The 18,564-nt window shown below is 39.9% G+C and overlaps 3 non-coding genes across 3 annotated transcripts; all 3 read left to right on the top strand.

Moving 5' to 3' along the window:
* The first annotated feature begins 11,295 nt into the window (after positions 1-11,295).
* Positions 11,296-11,459, top strand: LOC134990987 (U1 spliceosomal RNA). The gene has a single exon (XR_010195448.1). It is a non-coding gene; the product is annotated as a U1 spliceosomal RNA (small nuclear RNA).
* A 152-nt stretch (positions 11,460-11,611) lies between these two features.
* On the top strand, positions 11,612-11,774 carry LOC134990998 (U1 spliceosomal RNA). The gene has a single exon (XR_010195459.1). It is a non-coding gene; the product is annotated as a U1 spliceosomal RNA (small nuclear RNA).
* Positions 11,775-12,429: 655 nt separating this feature from the next.
* On the top strand, positions 12,430-12,593 carry LOC134990980 (U1 spliceosomal RNA). Its single transcript, XR_010195441.1, has one exon. It is a non-coding gene; the product is annotated as a U1 spliceosomal RNA (small nuclear RNA).
* The last annotated feature ends 5,971 nt before the right edge of the window (positions 12,594-18,564 follow it).

Genomic DNA, 18,564 nt, shown 5'->3' with positions numbered 1-18,564 from the left:
AGTGTGTTCAGCTATTAATCAGAAGGTTGGTGGTTCAATCCCACCCAGGGACGTAATTGACATTGTGATCAGATTTTGGTAATATTTAAGTAGACAAGTCAAAATTGCAAAACCCCTCTTATGGTGTAGGGTACCTGGCCTTCTCTGATGTAATCAGAGTTAGATTTGATTAAGTGATTTTATTAAAAAAACAGCTAGGAAGCACAATTTAGCAGTGGGTTGCAGAGAAAAAGAAAAATGCTGGCAGAAAAATCCAATTGAGTGATTAAACAGCTCTTCATTTTCTTGCTTTATTTTTATGATAACAAATTTGTTCTCTGAAAAGTGTCCACAAAGCCAAGTATCTGATTAACATCTTTGTAGGGATGGTTTTTCACCTATTACTAAATTAAACTTGCTTCATTGGAAAGGCAGCAAGATGCATCCTCATTTCAATATCTACGGAAATAATACAGGTTGACACCAGGAAACATTAACGCCACTGCATCTTTGCTGTTTTCTCATGTGGAAGTCTGTTTAATGTGAAAACAAAGTGATATCTAATTAGCACACAGGTAAGGAATTAAGAAAATCTTTATTTAAGGGTGAAGATGTTTCTCACAAAATCGTTGCCCCAATGCATCATTGAAATTCAAGCTGGAAAGATGATTTTAATATATCACTTGTACATTTTGTATTGCTCTTCTGGTGACAATGTAGTTTGTTTTTGTCAATTACCATTTTAATAATCGGGTAAAGAAAATTAATTGGATTTTTGAAAGAAAACAATACTGTCAATATACTATTAAAACAAATTAAAATGGTAAAAGTTATTGTACTTTAAGTAAAAATAAAAGAGCAAAAATATCAATCCCAGTTTTGGATTACTTTAATTAACAAAAAAAAAATGCATATAGCAGAGGATAGTTTCAATCTGCCTACCTCTGGGTTATGGACCCAGCATGCTTTCATAACAGTACTCTGCTGCACATGTAAGTGCAAGAGATCCTGAAGCACTCACTCATCATGGGAAAGTACCAATGTGTTTCTTCATTGGTTGATGGAAGAAACATCTTACAAAAACTCTCCAGATTATTGACTATTTAAAGTTTTTATAGGAAACGTTCTAGATGAATGCTTATTAGCCTTTGTCAGTATGTACTTTTGCAAAGTGTCGCTGTGGCGCAATCAGTTAGTGTGTACAGCTATTAACCAAAAGGTTGGTGGTTCAATCCCACCCAGGGACATAATTGACCTTGTTATCAGATTTTGGTGATCTTTAAGCAGACAAGTCAAAATTTCAAACCCCCTGTTATGGTGTAGGGTACCTGGCCTTCTCTGATGTAATCAGAGTTAGATTTGATTCAGTGATTTTATAAAAACAGCTAGGAAGCACAATTTAGCAGTGGGTTGCAGAGAAAAAGAAATATGCTGGCAGAAAAATCCAATTGAGTGATTAAACAGCTCTTCATTTTCTGGCTTTATTTTTATGCTAACTAATTTGTTCTCTGAAAAGTGTCCACAAAGCCAAGTATCTGATTAACATATTTGTAGGGATGGTTTTTCACCTATTACTAAATTAAACTTGCTTCATTGGAAAGGCAGCAAGATGCATCCTCATTTCAATATCTACTGAAATAATACAGGTTGACACCAGGAAACATTAACGCCACTGCATCCTTGCTGCTTTCTCATGTGGAAGTCTGTTTAATGTGAAAACAAGGTGATATCTAATTAGCACACAGGTAAGGAATTAAGAAAATCTTTATTTAAGGGTAAAGATGTTTCTCACAAAATCATTGCCCCAATGCATCATTGAAATTCAAGCTGGAAAGATGATTTTAATATATCACTTGTACATTTTGTATTGCTCTTCTGGTGACAATGTAGTTTGTTTTTGTCAATTACCATTTTAATAATAGGGTAAAGAAAATTAAGTGGATTTTTGAAAGAAAACAATACTGTCAATATACTATTAAAACAAATTAAAATGGTAAAAGTTATTGTACTTTAAGTAAAAATAAAAGCTAAAATATCAATCCCAGTTTTGGATTACTTTAATGAACAAAAAAAAAATGCATATAGCAAAGGATAGTTTCAATCTGCCTACCTCTGGGTTATGGGCCCAGCATGCTTCCATTGCAGTACTCTGCTGCACATGTAAGTGCAAGAGATCCTGAAGCACTCACTCATCATGCGAAAGTACCAATGTGTTTCTTCATTGGTTGCTGGAAGAAACATCTTACAAAAACTCTCCAGATTATTGACTTTTTAAAGTTTTTCTAGGAAACGTTCTAGATGAATGCTTATTAGTCTTTGTCAGTATATTCTTTTTGCAAAGTGTCTCTGTGGCGCAATCGGTTAGTGTGTTCAGCTATTAATCAAAAGGTTGGTGGTTCAATCCCACCCAGGGACGTAATTGACCTTGTGATCAGATTTTGGTGATATTTAAGTAGACAAGTCAAAATTGCAAACCCCCTCTTATGGTGTAGGGTACCTGGCCTTCTCTGATGTAATCAGAGTTAGATTTGATTAAGTGATTTTATAAAAAAACAGCTAGGAAGCACAATTTAGCAGTGGGTTGCAGAGAAAAAGAAAAATGCTGGCAGAAAAATACAATTGAGTGATTAAACAGCTCTTCATTTTCTGGCTTTATTTTTATGATAACAAATTTGTTCTCTGAAAAGTGTCCACAAAGCCAAGTCTCTGATTAACACCTTTGTAGGGATGGTTTTTCACCTATTACTAAATTAAACTTGCTTCATTGGAAAGGCAGCAAGATGCATCCTCATTTCAATATCTACTGAAATAATATAGGTTGACACCAGGAAACATTAACGCCACTGCATCCTTGCTGCTTTCTCATGTGGAAGTCTGTTTAATGTGAAAACAAGGTGATATCTAATTAGCACACAGGTAAGGAATTAAGAAAATCTTTATTTAAGGGTGAAGATGTTTCTCACAAAATCGTTGCCCCAATGCATCATTGAAATTCAAGCTGGAAAGATGATTTTAATATATCACTTGTACATTTTGTATTGCTCTTCTGGTGACAATGTAGTTTGTTTTTGTCAGTTACCGTTTTAATAATCGGGTAAAGAAAATTAATTGGATTTTTGAAAGAAAACAATACTGTCAATATACTATTAAAACAAATTAAAATGGTAAAAGTTATTGTACTTTAAGTAAAAATAAAAGCTAAAATATCAATACCAGTTTTGGATTACTTTAATGAACAAAAAAAAAATGCATATAGCAGAGGATAGTTTCAATCTGCCTACCTCTGGGTTATGGACCCAGCATGCTTCCATTACAGTACTCTGCTGCACATGTAAGTGCAAGAGATCCTGAAGCACTCACTCATCATGGGAAAGTACCAATGTGTTTCTTCATTGGTTGATGGAAGAAACATCTTACAAAAACTCTCCACATTATTGACTTTTTAAAATGTTTCTAGGAATCGTTCTAGATGAATGCTTATTAGCCTTTGTCAGTAAGTACTTTTGCAAAGTGTCGCTGTGGCGCAATCAGTTAGTGTGTAAGGCTATTAACCAAAAGGTTGGTGGTTCAATCCCACCCAGGGACTTAATTGACCTTGTTATCAGATTTTGGTGATCTTTAAGCAGACAAGTCAAAATTTCAAACCCCCTGTTATGGTGTAGGGTACCTGGCCTTCTCTGATGTAATCAGAGTTAGATTTGATTCAGTGATTTTATAAAAACAGCTAGGAAGCACAATTTAGCAGTGGGTTGCAGAGAAAAAGAAATATGCTGGCAGAAAAATCCAATTGAGTGATTAAACAGCTCTTCATTTTCTGGCTTTATTTTTATGCTAACTAATTTGTTCTCTGAAAAGTGTCCACAAAGCCAAGTATCTGATTAACATATTTGTAGGGATGGTTTTTCACCTATTACTAAATTAAACTTGCTTCATTGGAAAGGCAGCAAGATGCATCCTCATTTCAATATCTACTGAAATAATACAGGTTGACACCAGGAAACATTAACGCCACTGCATCCTTGCTGCTTTCTCATGTGGAAGTCTGTTTAATGTGAAAACAAGGTGATATCTAATTAGCACACAGGTAAGGAATTAAGAAAATCTTTATTTAAGGGTAAAGATGTTTCTCACAAAATCATTGCCCCAATGCATCATTGAAATTCAAGCTGGAAAGATGATTTTAATATATCACTTGTACATTTTGTATTGCTCTTCTGGTGACAATGTAGTTTGTTTTTGTCAATTACCATTTTAATAATAGGGTAAAGAAAATTAAGTGGATTTTTGAAAGAAAACAATACTGTCAATATACTATTAAAACAAATTAAAATGGTAAAAGTTATTGTACTTTAAGTAAAAATAAAAGCTAAAATATCAATCCCAGTTTTGGATTACTTTAATGAACAAAAAAAAAATGCATATAGCAAAGGATAGTTTCAATCTGCCTACCTCTGGGTTATGGGCCCAGCATGCTTCCATTGCAGTACTCTGCTGCACATGTAAGTGCAAGAGATCCTGAAGCACTCACTCATCATGCGAAAGTACCAATGTGTTTCTTCATTGGTTGCTGGAAGAAACATCTTACAAAAACTCTCCAGATTATTGACTTTTTAAAGTTTTTCTAGGAAACGTTCTAGATGAATGCTTATTAGTCTTTGTCAGTATATTCTTTTTGCAAAGTGTCTCTGTGGCGCAATCGGTTAGTGTGTTCAGCTATTAATCAAAAGGTTGGTGGTTCAATCCCACCCAGGGACGTAATTGACCTTGTGATCAGATTTTGGTGATATTTAAGTAGACAAGTCAAAATTGCAAACCCCCTCTTATGGTGTAGGGTACCTGGCCTTCTCTGATGTAATCAGAGTTAGATTTGATTAAGTGATTTTATAAAAAAACAGCTAGGAAGCACAATTTAGCAGTGGGTTGCAGAGAAAAAGAAAAATGCTGGCAGAAAAATACAATTGAGTGATTAAACAGCTCTTCATTTTCTGGCTTTATTTTTATGATAACAAATTTGTTCTCTGAAAAGTGTCCACAAAGCCAAGTATCTGATTAACATATTTGTAGGGATGGTTTTTCACCTATTACTAAATTAAACTTGCTTCATTGGAAAGGCAGCAAGATGCATCCTCATTTCAATATCTACTGAAATAATACAGGTTGACACCAGGAAACATTAACGCCACTGCATCCTTGCTGCTTTCTCATGTGGAAGTCTGTTTAATGTGAAAACAAGGTGATATCTAATTAGCACACAGGTAAGGAATTAAGAAAATCTTTATTTAAGGGTAAAGATGTTTCTCACAAAATCATTGCCCCAATGCATCATTGAAATTCAAGCTGGAAAGATGATTTTAATATATCACTTGTACATTTTGTATTGCTCTTCTGGTGACAATGTAGTTTGTTTTTGTCAATTACCATTTTAATAATAGGGTAAAGAAAATTAAGTGGATTTTTGAAAGAAAACAATACTGTCAATATACTATTAAAACAAATTAAAATGGTAAAAGTTATTGTACTTTAAGTAAAAATAAAAGCTAAAATATCAATCCCAGTTTTGGATTACTTTAATGAACAAAAAAAAAAATGCATATAGCAAAGGATAGTTTCAATCTGCCTACCTCTGGGTTATGGGCCCAGCATGCTTCCATTGCAGTACTCTGCTGCACATGTAAGTGCAAGAGATCCTGAAGCACTCACTCATCATGCGAAAGTACCAATGTGTTTCTTCATTGGTTGCTGGAAGAAACATCTTACAAAAACTCTCCAGATTATTGACTTTTTAAAGTTTTTCTAGGAAACGTTCTAGATGAATGCTTATTAGTCTTTGTCAGTATATTCTTTTTGCAAAGTGTCTCTGTGGTGCAATCGGTTAGTGTGTTCAGCTATTAATCAAAAGGTTGGTGGTTCAATCCCACCCAGGGACGTAATTGACCTTGTGATCAGATTTTGGTGATATTTAAGTAGACAAGTCAAAATTGCAAACCCCCTCTTATGGTGTAGGGTACCTGGCCTTCTCTGATGTAATCAGAGTTAGATTTGATTAAGTGATTTTATAAAAAAACAGCTAGGAAGCACAATTTAGCAGTGGGTTGCAGAGAAAAAGAAAAATGCTGGCAGAAAAATACAATTAAGTGATTAAACAGCTCTTCATTTTCTGGCTTTATTTTTATGATAACAAATTTGTTCTCTGAAAAGTGTCCACAAAGCCAAGTATCTGATTAACATCTTTGTAGGGATGGTTTTTCACCTATTACTAAATTAAACTTGCTTCATTGGAAAGGCAGCAAGATGCATCCTCATTTCAATATCTACGGAAATAATACAGGTTGACACCATGAAACATTAACGCCACTGCATCTTTGCTGTTTTCTCATGTGGAAGTCTGTTTAATGTGAAAACAAGGTGATATCTAATTAGCACACAGGTAAGGAATTAAGAAAATCTTTATTTAAGGGTGAAGATGTTTCTCACAAAATCGTTGCCCCAATGCATCATTGAAATCCAAGCTGGAAAGATGATTTTAATATATCACTTGTACATTTTGTATTGCTCTTCTGGTGACAATGTAGTTTGTTTTTGTCAATTACCATTTTAATAATCGGGTAAAGAAAATTAAGTGGATTTTTGAAAGAAAACAATACTGTCAATATACTATTAAAACAAATTAAAATGGTAAAAGTTATTGTACTTTAAGTAAAAATAAAAGAGCAAAAATATCAATCCCAGTTTTGGTTTACTTTAATTAACAAAAAAAAATGCATATAGCAGAGGATAGTTTCAATCTGCCTACCTCTGGGTTATGGACCCAGCGAGCTTCCATTACAGTACTCTGCTGCACATGTAATTGCAAGAGATCCTGAAGCACTCACTCATCATGGGAAAGTACCAATGTGTTTCTTCATTGGTTGATGGAAGAAACATCTTACAAAAACTCTCCAGATTATTGACTATTTAAAGTTTTTCTAGGAAACGTTCTAGATGAATGCTTATTAGCCTTTGTCAGTATGTACTTTTGCAAAGTGTCGCTGTGGCGCAATCAGTTAGTGTGTACGGCTATTAACCAAAAGGTTGGTGGTTCAATCCCACCCAGGGACGTAATTGACCTTGTTATCAGATTTTGGTGATCTTTAAGTAGACAAGTCAAAATTTCAAAAACCCCTGTTATGGTGTAGGGTACCTGGCCTTCTCTGATGTAATCAGAGTTAGATTTGATTCAGTGATTTTATAAAAACAGCTAGGAAGCACAATTTAGCAGTGGTTTGCAGAGAAAAAGAAATATGCTGGCAAAAAAATCCAATTGAGTGATTAAACAGCTCTTCATTTTCTGGCTTTATTTTTATGCTAACAAATTTGTTCTCTGAAAAGTGTCCACAAAGCCAAGTATCTGATTAACATCTTTGTAGGGATGGTTTTTCACCTATTACTAAATTAAACTTGCTTCATTGGAAAGGCAGCAAGATGCATCCTCATTTCAATATCTACTGAAATAATACAGGTTGACACCAGGAAACATTAACGCCACTGCATCCTTGCTGCTTTCTCATGTGGAAGTCTGTTTAATGTGAAAACAAGGTGATATCTAATTAGCACACAGGTAAGGAATTAAGAAAATCTTTATTTAAGGGTGAAGATGTTTCTCACAAAATCGTTGCCCCAATGCATCATTGAAATTCAAGCTGGAAAGATGATTTTAATATATCACTTGTACATTTTGTATTGCTCTTCTGGTGACAATGTAGTTTGTTTTTGTCAATTACCATTTTAATAATCGGGTAAAGAAAATTAATTGGATTTTTGAAAGAAAACAATACTGTCAATATACTATTAAAAAAAATTAAAATGGTAAAAGTTATTGTACTTTAAGTAAAAATAAAAGCTAAAATATCAATCCCAGTTTTGGATTACTTTAATGAACAAAAAAAAAATGCATATAGCAGAGGATAGTTTCAATCTGCCTACCTCTGGGTTATGGGCCCAGCATGCTTCCATTGCAGTACTCTGCTGCACATGTAAGTGCAAGAGATCCTGAAGCACTCACTCATCATGGGAAAGTACCAATGCGTTTCTTCATTGGTTGATGGAAGAAACATCTTACAAAATCTCTCCAGATTATTGACTTTTTAAAGTTTTCTAGGAAACGTTCTAGATGAATGCTTATTAGCCTTTGTCAGTATGTACTTTTGCAAAGTGTCTCTGTGGTGCAATCGTTTAGTGTGTTTGGTTATTAACCAAAGGGTTGGTGGTTCAATCCCACCCAGGGATGTTATTGACCTTGTCATCAGATTTTGGTGATCTTTAAGTAGACAAGTCAAAATTTCAAACCCCCTCTTATGGTGTAGGGTACCTGGCCTACTCTGATGTAATCAGAGTTAGATTTGATTAAGTGATTTTATCAAAAAACAGCTAGGAAGCACAATTTAGCAGTGGGTTGCAGAGAAAATGAAATATGCTGGCAGAAAAATCCAATTGAGTGATTAAACAGCTCTTCATTTTCTGGCTTTATTTTTATGCTAACAAATTTGTTCTCTGAAAAGTGTCCACAAAGCCAAGTATCGGATTAACATCTTTGTAGGGATGGTTTTTCACCTATTACTAAATTAAACTTGCTTCATTGGAAAGGCAGCAAGATGCATCCTCATTTCAATATCTACTGAAATAATACAGGTTGACACCAGGAAACATTAACGCCACTGCATCCTTGCTGCTTTCTCATGTGGAAGTCTGTTTAATGTGAAAACAAGGTGATATCTAATTAGCACACAGGTAAGGAATTAAGAAAATCTTTATTTAAGGGTGAAGATGTTTCTCACAAAATCGTTGCCCCAATGCATCATTGAAATTCAAGCTGGAAAGATGATTTTAATATATCACTTGTACATTTTGTATTGCTCTTCTGGTGACAATGTAGTTTGTTTTTGTCAATTACCATTTTAATAATAGGGTAAAGAAAATTAAGTGGATTTTTGAAAGAAAACAATACTGTCAATATACTATTAAAACAAATTAAAATGGTAAAAGTTATTGTACTTTAAGTAAAAATAAAAGAGCAAAAATATCAATCCCAGTTTTGGATTACTTTAATTAACAAAAAAAAATGCATATAGCAGAGGATAGTTTCAATCTGCCTACCTCTGGGTTATGGGCCCAGCATGCTTCCATTGCAGTACTCTGCTGCACATGTAAGTGCAAGAGATCCTGAAGCACTCACTCATCATGGGAAAGTACCAATGCGTTTCTTCATTGGTTGATGGAAGAAACATCTTACAAAATCTCTCCAGATTATTGACTTTTTAAAGTTTTCTAGGAAACGTTCTAGATGAATGCTTATTAGCCTTTGTCAGTATGTACTTTTGCAAAGTGTCTCTGTGGTGCAATCGGTTAGTGTGTTTGGTTATTAACCAAAGGGTTGGTGGTTCAATCCCCCCAGGGATGTTATTGACCTTGTCATCAGATTTTGGTGATCTTTAAGTAGACAAGTCAAAATTTCAAACCCCCTCTTATGGTGTAGGGTACCTGGCCTACTCTGATGTAATCAGAGTTAGATTTGATTAAGTGATTTTATCAAAAAACAGCTAGGAAGCACAATTTAGCAGTGGGTTGCAGAGAAAATGAAATATGCTGGCAGAAAAATCCAATTGAGTGATTAAACAGCTCTTCATTTTCTGGCTTTATTTTTATGCTAACAAATTTGTTCTCTGAAAAGTGTCCACAAAGCCAAGTATCGGATTAACATCTTTGTAGGGATGGTTTTTCACCTATTACTAAATTAAACTTGCTTCATTGGAAAGGCAGCAAGATGCATCCTCATTTCAATATCTACTGAAATAATACAGGTTGACACCAGGAAACATTAACGCCACTGCATCCTTGCTGCTTTCTCATGTGGAAGTCTGTTTAATGTGAAAACAAGGTGATATCTAATTAGCACACAGGTAAGGAATTAAGAAAATCTTTATTTAAGGGTGAAGATGTTTCTCACAAAATCGTTGCCCCAATGCATCATTGAAATTCAAGCTGGAAAGATGATTTTAATATATCACTTGTACATTTTGTATTGCTCTTCTGGTGACAATGTAGTTTGTTTTTGTCAATTACCATTTTAATAATCGGGTAAAGAAAATTAAGTGGATTTTTGAAAGAAAACAATACTGTCAATATACTATTAAAACATATTAAAATGGTAAAAGTTATTGTACTTTAAGTAAAAATAAAAGAGAAAAAATATCAATCCCAGTTTTGGATTACTTTAATTAACAAAAAAAAAATGCATATAGCAGAGGATAGTTTCAATCTGCCTACCTCTGGGTTATGAACCCAGCATGCTTTCATTACAGTACTCTGCTGCACATGTAAGTGCAAGAGATCTTGAAGCACTCACTCATCATGGGAAAGTAACAATGTGTTTCTTCGTTGGTTGATGGAAGAAACATCTTACAAAAACTCTCCAGATTATTGACTTTTTAAAGTTTTTCTAGGAAACGTTCTAGATGAATGCTTATTAGCCTTTGTCAGTATGGACTTTTGCAAAGTGTCTCTGTGGCGCAATTGGTTAGTGTGATTGGTTATTAACCAAAGGGTTGGTGGTTCAATCCCACCCAGGGATGTAATTGACCTTGTTATCAGATTTTGGTGATCTTTAAGTAGACAAGTCAAAATTTCAAAAACCCCTGTTATGGTGTAGGGTACCTGGCCTTCTCTGATGTAATCAGAGTTAGATTTGATTCAGTGATTTTATAAAAATAGCTAGGAAGCACAATTTAGCAGTGGTTTGCAGAGAAAAAGAAATATGCTGGCAAAAAAATCCAATTGAGTGATTAAACAGCTCTTCATTTTCTGGCTTTATTTTTATGCTAACAAATTTGTTCTCTGAAAAGTGTCCACAAAGCCAAGTATCTGATTAACATCTTTGTAGGGATGGTTTTTCACCTATTACTAAATTAAACTTGCTTCATTGGAAAGGCAGCAAGATGCATCCTCATTTCAATATCTACTGAAATAATACAGGTTGACACCAGGAAACATTAACGCCACTGCATCCTTGCCGATGATAACCTCAAGTTGGGTCATTCGGTGCTGCAGAGTCGTACGCACTCTTCCACCCGTTCAAGAGCTTTGGTATAACCCCATGGTTCTTAATGTGACCCCAGCATCCTCTAGGTCGTATGAGAAAATAGGATTTTAATACCTACCGGTAAATCCTTTTCTCTTAGTCTGTAGAGGATGCTGGAGTTCCCTTGTGCTGCCTCAGTTGAATCTCCTTTACTTGACAGAGATGTGCCTGAGCAGCGGCCCTCCCCAGCCCTATCCCAAATCATACTTATTTTGCATAGGAGATACCATGGTCATGAAGATTATTCTCCCAGGGTGAGGTTCATTCATTGCATTCTGGGTATGCTGACCCCTGTGATTTCCCCAAATGTGGGTAACTCGACTGCATTATTTGTGGTAGTGGGGGACTGTGTTTGTGTTTTCCTCTGGTCAGCTCTGGTAAAAGTCAGATTTCTTTGTTTCAGATCTTCCTCTAGCCTTGTTCTTCTTTCAAGAGTTCCCTTGTGCTGCCTCAGTTGGATCTCCTTCACTTGACAGGGGGGTGCCCGAGCAGCGACCCTCCCCAGCTCAAGCCCAACTCCTACTTACCTGCCAGGTGAGATACTATGATCATGAAGGTGCTTCTCCCAGGGCAAGGCTCACCCATTGCACTCTGGGTGTGCTGCCCCTGCGATTTCCCCAAATGTGGGAAACTTGACTGCATAATTTGTGTTTCCCCTGGTCGGCTCTCGTATAATTCAGATCTCTTTGTCTCAGGTCTCTCTCCAGCCTAGTTTGCTGTCTGTTTCCACTTCTTTTTTCTTGAGCCCCTCCCTTTTATACCCTTGTGCACTATCCTGACTTCTCCTCCTGTCTGCTTACTTTGTGCCTTCCAATGCACAATGCAAACTACACACCCTTTTACTTGCCTTACAGAGCAGCTCTGGAGCTGTTACAGTGCCAAGCTGCTGTAAGAAATCAGCTTGAATGCTTCAGGGGCTGGGGCATTGTCAACATGAGCCCCACACCGAAGGAGGGTTTGGGTGTTTAATGCGAACTAAGGGTCATCCAAGCGCCGCAAAAGGCCGCCATGCCCTGCATACCCCTTTTCTCTTTTCATATGCAGATGAGGGTTCCAGCCAACTTTGGCCCACTGCTTGGATGACATCACCGTATGCAAATCCATCTTCTGCAGAACTTCCCCCAGGAATGCTTGTACTAGTTGTTGCATTTGGTTTGTTGTTTGGGGGTGCTTCAGTATTAGGCAGCCTTCTGCCCTCCCATGTTCATCTGAAAATATGTGTTCTCCCTGCAGTTGTTGTCTCCAGATGAGAGTTCCCTTGTGCTGCCTCAGTTGAATCTCCTTTACTTGACAGAGATGTGCCTGAGCAGCGGCCCTCCCCAGCCCTATCCCAAATCATACTTATTTTGCATAGGCGATACCATGGTCATGAAGATTGTTCTCCCAGGGTGAGGTTCATTCATTGCATTCTGGGTATGCTGACCCCTGTGATTTCCCCAAATGTGGGAAACTCGACTGCATTATTTGTGGTAGTGGGGGACTGTGTTTGTGCTTTCCTCTGGTCAGCTCTGGTAAAAGTCAGATTTCTTTGTCTCAGATCTTCCTCTAGCCTTGTTCTTCTTTCGAGAGTTCCCTTGTGCTGCCTCAGTTGGATCTCCTTCACTTGACAGGGGGTGCCCGAGCAGCAATCCTCCACAGCTCTGGCCCAACTCCTACTTACCTGCCAGGAGAGATACTATGATCTTCACTGTTAGGGCAATCAGGATGTGGAATTCCCTGCCAGGGAAGGTGGTAATGGCGGACTCTGTAATTGGATTTAAAAAAGGAATGGATACATTTCTGAATGAAAAAGCTATCCAAGGTTATAATACTTAAAATATCAACATGGTTAATCCGGGGGTAACATGAGTTGTAGTAGCTAACTAGTCATAAAACATTATTCAGCAAGTATGTAGAATCATCACAACTTAAAACAGGTTGAACACGATGGGCAATTTGCCTCTATTCAACCTCAAAAACTATGTTACTATATGTTACTATATTACTATGTTACTGTAGTATACAGAACACCACAATGCAATGAGCAGTGATAGTGAGCACTGATGAGGATACTAGAACTGACACTGAGCAGCAAGATGCAGCACTGGACTATTAGTAATGTACTGTAGTATGCTGAGCACAACAATGCAGCACAAGACAATGAGCAGTGATACTGAGCACTGATGAGGATACTACTGAGAACTGACACTGAGCAGGAGAGACACACTACTAGTATTACTGAGCAGCAATAAGTATCCACTGATACTGAGCACTGATATTGAGATTTCCACTGAGAGAACATAGCCACGTCCTCTCCGCTCTCTCTTCAATGCACGAGTAAAAATGGCGGCAACGCGCAGCTCTTTATATGAAATCCGAATCTCGCGAGAATCCGACAGCGGGATGATGACATTTTCCCTTGTTCAGGTTTTCCGAGTCAGGCGGGAACAACCGAGCCTGCCTCGTACCAGTGTAAACCACGTGGAGTTCGTGGGGAATTCGGTTCTCGGAGAACCGAACCCGCTCCTCTCTACCTTATACCCATCAATTTTTTTTATTTTCAATCTAAGCCCCTGCAGTTTTCTGTAAGCATCTGCTTTGCTATGATGATCAACAAGTCACAAGGGCAAACACTCAGGGCTTGAGGCGTAGATCTTAGGACCAGCTGCTACAAGCATGGCAGAGGTGTCACTATCACTGGTGACACCCAGAGAGGTGGCGAGGGAGATTGTAATGCAGTGCGCGCAGATAAGCAGCGCAATGGTAAAAAGGAGGCATGGTTTCATAGGTAGGGGCGTGGCCTGGTGGCCTGAATCTACATTTTGTTGCTCCGGGTGTCCCGGGGGTTGGGGGCTGCACCGGGGACTAGTGTGTGAGCGGTGCTGGCTCCTGCACAGTGACATGGCATGGCCACTAGAGATGTGCACCGGAAATTTTTCGGGTTTTGTGTTTTGGTTTTGGGTTCGGTTCCGCGGCCGTGTTTTGGGTTCGAACGCGTTTTGGCTAAACCTCACCGAAATTTTTTTGTCGGATTCGGGTGTGTTTTGGATTCGGGTGTTTTTTTCAAAAAACCCTAAAAAACAGCTCAAATCATAGAATTTGGGAGTCATTTTGATCCCAAAGTATTATTAACCTCAATAACCATAATTTCCACTCATTTTCAGTCTATTCTTAACACCTCACACCTCACAATATTATTTTTAGTCCTAAAATTTGCACCGAGGTCGCTGGATGACTAAGCTCAGTGACCCAAGTGGCCGACACAAACACCTGGCCCATCTAGGAGTGGCACTGCAGTGTCACGCATGATGGCCCTTCCAAAAAACACTCCCCAAACAGCACATGACGCAAAGAAAAAAAGAGGCGCAATGAGGTAGCTGTGTGACTAAGCTCAGCGACCCAAGTGGCCGACACAAACACCTGGCCCATCTAGGAGTGGCACTGCAGTGTCACGCAGGATGGCCCTTCCAAAAAACACTCCCCAAACAGCACATGACGCAAAGAAAAAAAGAGGCGCAATGAGGTAGCTGTGTGACTAAGCTCAGCGACCCAAGTGGACGACACAAACACCTGGCCCATCTAGGAGTGTCACTGCAGTGTCACGCAGGATGGCCCTTCCAAAAAACACTCCCCAAACAGCACATGACGCAAAGAAAAAAAGAGGCGCAATGAGGTAGCTGTGTGACTAAGCTCAGCGACCCAAGTGGCCGACACAAACACCTGGCCCATCTAGGAGTGGCACTGCAGTGTCACGCAGGATGGCCCTTCCAAAAAACACTCCCCAAACAGCACATGACGCAAAGAAAAATAAAAGAAAAAAGAGGTGCAAGGTGGAATTGCCTTGGGCCCTCCCACCCACCCTTATGTTGTATAAACAGGACATGCACACTTTAACCAACCCATCATTTCAGTGACAGGGTCTGCCACACGACTGTGACTGAAATGACGGGTTGGTTTGGACCCCCACCAAAAAAGAAGCAATTAATCTCTCCTTGCACAAACTGGCTCTATAGAGGCAAGATGTCCACCTCATCATCCTCCGATTCATCACCGTGTACATCCCCCTCCTCACAGATTATCAATTCGTCCCCACTGGAATCCACCATCTCAGCTCCCTGTATACTTTGTGGAGGCAATTGCTGCTGGTCAATGTCTCCACGGAGAAATTGATTATAATTCATTTTAATGAACATCATCTTCTCCACATTTTCTGGAAGTAACCTCGTACGCCGATTGCTGACAAGGTGAGCGGCGGCACTAAACACTCTTTCGGAGTACACACTTGTGGGAGGGCAACTTAGGTAGAATAAAGCCAGTTTGTGCAAGGGCCTCCAAATTGCCTCTTTTTCCTGCCAGTATACGTACGGACTGTCTGACGTGCCTACTTGGATGCGGTCACTCATATAATCCTCCACCATTCTTTCAATGGTGAGAGAATCATATGCAGTGACAGTAGACGACATGTCCGTAATCGTTGGCAGGTCCTTCAGTCCGGACCAGATGTCAGCATCAGCAGTCGCTCCAGACTGCCCTGCATCACCGCCAGCGGGTGGGCTCGGAATTCTGAGCCTTTTCCTCGCACCCCCAATTGCGGGAGAATGTGAAGGAGGAGCTGTTGACCGATCAAGTTCCGCTTGACTTGATAATTTTCTCACCAGCAGGTCTTTGAACCCCTGCAGACTTGTGTCTGCCGGAAAGAGAGATACAACGTAGGTTTTAAATCTAGGATCGAGCACGGTGGCCAAAATGTAGTGCTCTGATTTCAACAGATTGACCACCCGTGAATCCTGGTTAAGCGAATGAAGGGCTCCATCCACAAGTCCCACATGCCTAGCGGAATCGCTCTGTCTTAGCTCCTCCTTCAATGTCTCCAGCTTCTTCTGCAAAAGCCTGATGACGGGAATGACCTGACTCAGGCTGGCAGTGTCTGAACTGACTTCACGTGTGGCAAGTTCAAAAGGTTGCAGAACCTTGCACAACGTTGAAATCATTCTCCACTGCGCTTGAGACAGGTGCATTCCACCTCCTATATCGTGGTCAGATGTATAGGCTTGAATGGCCTTTTGCTGCTCCTCCATCCTCTGAAGCATATAGAGGGTTGAATTCCACCTCGTTACCACTTCTTGCTTCAGATGATGGCAGGGCAGGTTCAGGCGTTTTTGGTGTTGCTCCAGTCTTCTGTACGTGGTGCCTGTACGCCGAAAGTGTCCCGCAATTCTTGTGGCCACCGACAGCATCTCTTGCACGCCCCTGTCGTTTTTTAAATAATTCTGCACCACCAAATTCAAGGTATGTGCAAAACATGGGACGTGCTGGAATTTGCCCAGATATAATGCACGCACAATATTGCTGGCGTTGTCCGATGCCACAAATCCACAGGAGAGTCCAATTGGGGTAAGCCATTCTGTGATGATCTTCCTTAGTTGCCGTAAGAGGTTTTCAGCTGTGTGCGTATTCTGGAAAGCGGTGATACAAAGCGTAGCCTGCCTAGGAAAGAGTTGGCGTTTGCGAGATGCTGCTACTGGTGCCGCCGCTGCTGTTCTTGCGGCGGGAGTCAATACATCTACCCAGTGGGCTGTCACAGTCATATAGTCCTGAGTCTGCCCTGCTCCACTTGTCCACATGTCCGTGGTTAAGTGGACATTGGGTACAACTGCATTTTTTAGGACACTGGTGAGTCTTTTTCTGAGGTCTGTGTACATTTTCGGTATCGCCTGCCTAGAGAAATGGAACCTAGATGGTATTTGGTACCGGGGACACAGTACCTCAATCAAGTCTATAGTTGGCTCTGAAGTAATGATGGATACCGGAACCACGTTTCTCACTGCCCAGGATGCCAAGGCCTCAGTTATCCGCTTTGCAGCAGGATGACTGCTGTGATATTTCATCTTCCTTGCAAAAGACTGTTGGACAGTCAATTGCTTGGTGGAAGTAGTAAAAGTGGTCTTACGACTTCCCCTCTGGGATGACCATCGACTCCCAGCAGCAACAACAGCAGCGCCAGCAGCAGTAGGCGTTACACTCAAGGATGCATCGGAGGAATCCCAGGCAGGAGAGAACTCGTCAGAATTGTCAGTGACATGGCCTGCAGGACTATTGGCATTCCTGGGGAAGGAGGAAATTGACACTGAGGGAGTTGGTGGGGTGGTTTGCGTGAGCTTGGTTACAAGAGGAAGGGATTTACTGGTCAGTGGACTGCTTCCGCTGTCGCCCAAAGTTTTTGAACTTGTCACTGACTTATGATGAATGCGCTGCAGGTGACGTATAAGGGAGGATGTTCCGAGGTGGTTAACGTCCTTACCCCTACTTATTACAGCTTGACAAAGGCAACACACGGCTTGACACCTGTTGTCCGCATTTCTGTTGAAATACTTCCACACCGAAGAGCTGATTTTTTTGGTATTTTCACCAGGCATGTCAATGGCCATATTCCTCCCACGGACAACAGGTGTCTCGCCGGGTGCCTGACTTAAACAAACCACCTCACCATCAGAATCCTCCTTGTCAATTTCCTCCCCAGCGCCAGCAACACCCATATCCTCCTCATCCTGGTGTACTTCAACACTGACATCTTCAATCTGACTATCAGGAACTGGACTGCGGGTGCTCCTTCCAGCACTTGCAGGGGGCGTGCAAATGGTGGAAGGTGCATGCTCTTCACGTCCAGTGTTGGGAAGGTCAGGCATCGCAACCGACACAATTGGACTCTCCTTGTGGATTTGTGATTTTGAAGAACGCACAGTTCTTTGCTGTGCTTTTGCCAGCTTAAGTCTTTTCATTTTTCTAGCGAGAGGCTGAGTGCTTCCATCCTCATGTGAAGCTGAACCACTAGCCATGAACATAGGCCAGGGCCTCAGCCGTTCCTTGCCACTCCGTGTGGTAAATGGCATATTGGCAAGTTTACGCTTCTCCTCCGACGATTTTTATTTAGATTTTTGAGTCCTTTTTTTACTGATCTTTTGTGTTTTGGATTTTACATGCTCTGTACTATGACATTGGGCATCGGCCTTGGCAGACGACGTTGATGGAATTTCATCGTCTCGGCCATGACTAGTGGCAGCAGCTTCAGCACGAGGTGGAAGTGGATCTTGATCTTTCCCTATTTTTGGAACCTCAACATTTTTGTTCTCCATATTTTAATAGGCACAACTAAAAGGCACCTCAGGTAAACAATGGAGATGGATGGATACTAGTATACTTATGGATGACGAGTGACTGACGACACAGAGGTAGCTACAGCCGTGGACTACCGTACTGCGTCTGCTAGTATAGAGATGATAATTAATGATATAAAAAAAAAATATATATAACTACTGTAGGTATATATAATATAATGACGGACCTGGTGGACACTGTCAGCAGACTGCTAAACTACTAGTATGAAGAAGATAGAAAAAAACTTCCACCACAGGTAGGTAGGTATACAATTATGGATGAGCACTGACGACACAGAGATAGCCACAGCCGTGGACTACCGTACTGCGTCTGCTAGT

Source organism: Pseudophryne corroboree, unplaced genomic scaffold, assembly GCF_028390025.1.
Source record: "Pseudophryne corroboree isolate aPseCor3 unplaced genomic scaffold, aPseCor3.hap2 scaffold_1196, whole genome shotgun sequence".
In the NCBI taxonomy this organism is placed as follows: domain Eukaryota; kingdom Metazoa; phylum Chordata; class Amphibia; order Anura; family Myobatrachidae; genus Pseudophryne; species Pseudophryne corroboree.
Note: the sequence above shows the minus strand (reverse complement) of the source record. Positions and strands in the feature narration are given on the sequence as shown.